Source organism: Otolemur garnettii, unplaced genomic scaffold (genome assembly GCF_000181295.1).
Source record: "Otolemur garnettii isolate 467f Iridium unplaced genomic scaffold, OtoGar3 scaffold00161, whole genome shotgun sequence".
Classification (NCBI taxonomy): Eukaryota; Metazoa; Chordata; class Mammalia; order Primates; family Galagidae; genus Otolemur; species Otolemur garnettii.
In genome coordinates, this window is record NW_003852556.1 from 44,364 (window position 1) to 49,259 (window position 4,896).

The 4,896-nt window shown below is 35.2% G+C and overlaps 1 protein-coding gene across 3 annotated transcripts in view; it reads right to left on the minus strand.

Moving 5' to 3' along the window:
* The window catches only part of UPF3A (UPF3A, regulator of nonsense mediated mRNA decay), a 29,809-nt gene that overhangs the window by 971 nt on the left and 23,942 nt on the right, over positions 1-4,896 (minus strand). The window lies entirely within an intron of this gene.

Sequence of the window (4,896 nt, forward strand, 5' to 3'; positions counted from 1 at the left end):
CCATATTCTTTCCTTTTTAAGGCTAAATAATATTCCATTGTAAGGACGTACCATATTCTGCTTATCCATCCATCTGTTCAACACTAGGCTTGCTTTCACATTTAAGCTACTATGAATAATGCTGCTATAAACATGAGTATACAAATATATCTTTGAGATCTTTCATTTCTTTTGGTTTTAACTGTCTTAAATATACTCAAAGAAGTAAAGGGAGATGTGGAGAATGGAAAGAAAATGATGTATGAGCAAAACAGCAGTATCATGAGAGATATAGAACCTTAAAAGATACCCAAGAGAAATTCTGAAGCTGAAAATTACAGTAACTGAAATGAAAAATTTACTAGAGGAGTTCAAACGCACATTTGAACAGGAAGATCAGTGAACTTGAAGATAAAAAAGTTGAAATTACTGTATCTGAGAAACAGAAAGGTGAAAAAGAAGTTAAAAAGTGAACAGAGCCTAAGGGACCTGTGGGCCACCATCAAGTGGATCAACATAAGCCCTATGGGATTATCAGAAAGAGGATAGAAACAAAAAGGGATAGAATACCTGAAAAAAATAATGGCTGAAAACTTCCCAAATTTGATATAAAACATGAATGTTAGTATACAAAAATCTTAAAGAACTTTGAGTAAGATGAAGTCAAAATTCACACTGAGACATTATAATCAAACTTTCCAAAGACAGAGACAGAATCTTGAAGGCAGTGAGAGAAATGACTTGGTATATACAAGAGATCCTTAATAAAATTATCTTTGGATCTCTCGCCAGAAACTTTAGCGGCCAAAACAGTGGCCCAATATATTAAAAATGCTAAAAGAAAAAAAAAATCCTTAAAAATATTAACTAAGAATCCTATATCCAGCAAAACTGCCTTTCAAAAATGAGGAAGAAATACAGACATTTCTAAATTAAGAAGAAGAAAAAATGCTGGCTTGGTGTGGTGGCTCACACCTGTAATCCTAGCATTCTGGGAGGCTGAGGTGGATGGATTCCATGAGGTCAGGAGTTTGAGACCACCATGAGCAAAAGCGAGACCCTAGCTCTACTAAAAATAGAATTATCAGCTGGATATCATGGCAGCCACCTGCAATCCCAGCTGTTTGGGAGGATGAGGCAGGAGAAATCACCCAAGCACCCAAGTTGCTGTGAACTATGACACCATGGCACTCTAGCCTGGGGCAACAAGAGTGAGACTCTTGTTTCCAAAAAAAAGGAAAAGAAAAAAATGCTGAGGGAATTTATTACCACTAGGCCTGCCCTGTAAGAAATGCTCAAGGGAATCCTGCAGGGTGAAATGAAGGGACACTAGACTATCTTTAAGCCAAATGAAGAAATAAAAACCTCTATAAAGGTAAATACATGTACAATTATGAAACCTACTATTAGTATAACTACAGTCTGTAACTATTTTTTGTTTTGTATGTAACTTAAGAGGCAAATGGATTTCAAAGAGTTATTAGTTTATATTTTGGGCACACAGTGTATAAGTATGGCAACAACCAAAAGGGATGGGGATGGAGCTATTCAATGAGCAAAGTTTTTGTGTTATTGAAATTAAGGTGGTATAAATTCAAATAGAATGTTACAACTTCAGTATGTCAAATGTAATCCCCATTGGTAACCACAAAGAAAATAGCTATAGGATATGTACAAAAAAACATGAAGAAGTAACTTCAGTATTTTAGTACAAAAAAAAAAACCCAAGTGAACGTTTTTTTTTTTACAAGAAATGAGGGACAAAAAAACTATATGACATATAGAAAACAAATAACAAAGTAACAAAAGTCCCTCGTCAGTAATTACTTTAAATATAAGTGGGTTAAATAGTCTAATTAAAATAGAGACTGGCAGATAGATAAAAAATAATCCAACTACATACTGTCTACAAGAGATTCACTGTAGATCCAAACACACAAACAGAATGAAAGTGGAAGGCTGGAAAAAGTTATTCCACACAAATAATAATCAAAATAGAGTAGGTGTGGCTATATGAATGTCCAACAAATTGACTATAGATAAAAAAGCTTACAAGAGATGAAGAACATTACATATAAGACATTCAATATAGTAAGAATATATATAACAAACATTTATAAACGTAATGGAAGACCATAAAAATATACAAAGCAAAAAAATGACAGAATTGAAGGGAGGAATAGATAATATTGCAGCGGTGGGCTTGTGAAAATAACATTTTGTTTATTTGTTCATAAAGCTGGTTATACAAATACATTAAAAAACAAGAAAATCAACAACCTAACTTTACAAGGTAAAGAACTAGAAAAAGAACAAACTAAGCAGAAGGCAGGCAATAATAAAGACTAAAGCTGAGATAAATGAAAGAGAGACTAGAAAAACAATAAAGAAGATCAATAAAACCAAAAGTTGATTCTTTGAAAATATAAAATTGGTTAGATGGACTAAGAAAAAAAGAGAGAAGACTCAAATTACTAAGTCAGAAATGAAAGTGGGAAAATTATATCAATTTCTTTTTTTCTCTTTTTGTTTCTTTTTTTTTTTTTTGAGTCTCACAATGTCACCCTCAGTAGACTGCCGTGGCTTCACAGCTCACAGCAACCTCAAACTCTTGGGCTGAAGCAATTCTCTTGCCTTGGCCTCCCAAGTAGCTGGGACTACAGGCACCTGGCACAAGGCCTGGCTATTTTTTTTGCTGTAGTTGTCATTTGGCAGGCCTGGGCTGGGACTGAACCTGCCAGCCTCTGTGGCTGGTGCTTTACTCACTGAGCTACAGGTGTCAAGCCAATTATATCAATTTCTACAGAAATAAAAATTATGAGAGAACACTATGAATAACTGGATGCTAATAAATTGTTACCTAGATGAAACGGATAAATTTGTAGAAATATCAAAACCTACCAAGACCGAACCACAAAGAAATAGGAAACTTGAATAGACTTACAACTAATAAGCAGGTTAAATCAATAATCAAAAATCTCCAAATAAGGAAAAGCCCCATCTGCTTGCTTTACTGGTCAATTCTACTAAATATGTAAATAACAACAAGAGAATTAATGAATTTCAACACCCTTTTATGACAAAACGACTCAACAAATTGGGAATAGAAGAAAACTACCACAACATAATAAAAGCCATCTATAAAAAGCAACAGAGAACATCAGAGAATCTCTTAGTAGTTTAGGATATTTGTTTTTTTGCTTATCACACAGCACAGACCTACTTTGAAATTACGTTAAGTGAAATATGTAGTATAACAAAAATAAAATTTACTATAAATAAAAAAAGCTATCAACACAGAATAAAGGCAACCCACAGAATGGGAGAAAATATTTACAAATCATAAATCTGAAGGGGGTTAATATCCAGAGTATATAGAGAACTCATATAACTCAACAACAATAAAAGAAAAAGATTTAAAAATGGGCAAAGGATTTCAGTAAATATTTCTCCAAAGATCATATACAAAATACCAACAAACGTAAAATGATGTTCACATTAATAAATGTTAGAGAAATGCAAATCTAAACCACGAGATACCACCTCAAACCCACCAGGCTGGCTACCATAAAAAACAACAAAGTAAGTATTGGTGAGGATGTGGAGTGCTTGGAGCCCTGCGCACCTGGGCGAGAACATGAAATGGTGCCGCTGCTGTGGAAAACCAAATGGAATGCCTCAAAAAGATTAAAAATAGAATTACCATATGAGCCAGATTGCACAACAAACATAATCAGATCCCATCCGTTGGGGGAAAAAAACACTTTGTAAGCTGTAAGTGTTAAATGTAAAAAAAAATGACTTTTTCTTTTCTCTGAACTTTAAGGATTTATAGGTCAAGAATTTCTGAGAGCCTTAGATATGAAACAGAGTTCACTGGGGGGGCAGTCCCTAATATAAATGATGCCATTAGTTTGTTTCTTAAAAGTGTTAGAGTAAGTTAATTACACTAAAGATCTACCCAAATTGAACCCTGAACAAATTTCTGACTTAAACCAACTCTTGGAAGCAAAAATCTAGATTGTGATGGGCCATGACTCTGGGTCCTTCCATTGTTTCTTCTGTGGAGAAACAGCAGCAAAATAACAAAACATCAAATACCCTCTGCCATTATTTTGAATTGAAATTATGTAAATAAAGGTATTATAAGTCAAAGAGGGTCTGTGTTCCAAATTATAGAATATTAAATAGTTCAAGATGAATAATGCAAATAGGCTCCAAAGCTAAAATCTTTGTCTTTTGGAAGTCTATTAGTATACTGCCCTGAACAAAAGTAACTGAAGAAAGTAGAAATAACTCTCACAGAATACTGTACTAAAACTAGGCCCTTACAGACTCTCAAATAGGTTTAAGACTCTATTGCAGCTGTTCTCAACCTGTATGTAGGTAGCAACCCCTGTAGGGGCTGAATGACCCTTACAGAGGGGTCACCTAAATACATCCTGCATATTATATATTTATACTACGATTCATAACAGTAGCAAGATTACAGTTATGAAGTAGCAATGAAAATAATTTTATGGTTGGGGGTCACCACAACATAAGGAACTGTATTAAAGGGTCGCAGCATTAGGAAGGTTGAGAACCACTCTCTACTGAATGTGTTATCAATACCTTACCTGGATATTTTCTGAATCTACATTAGATTCCAGGGGCCAAACTTGAATTGAGTGAGGGAATGGGTGAAGGCAGGTGAACTGAAATGCAGTAAGAAGTGGTGACCTGACAGAATCAGGGAGGGAACCCCAATCTCAACCTGAGACAACATCAGGCTTTGTCATTTGTTGTATGTGTAGAAAATAAGGATGCTGGCTCGGTGCCTATAGCTCAACCGGCTAAGGCGCCAGCCACATACACCTAAGGTGGCAGGTTTGAATCCCCAGCCCGGACCCGCCAAACAACAATGACGGCTGCAAC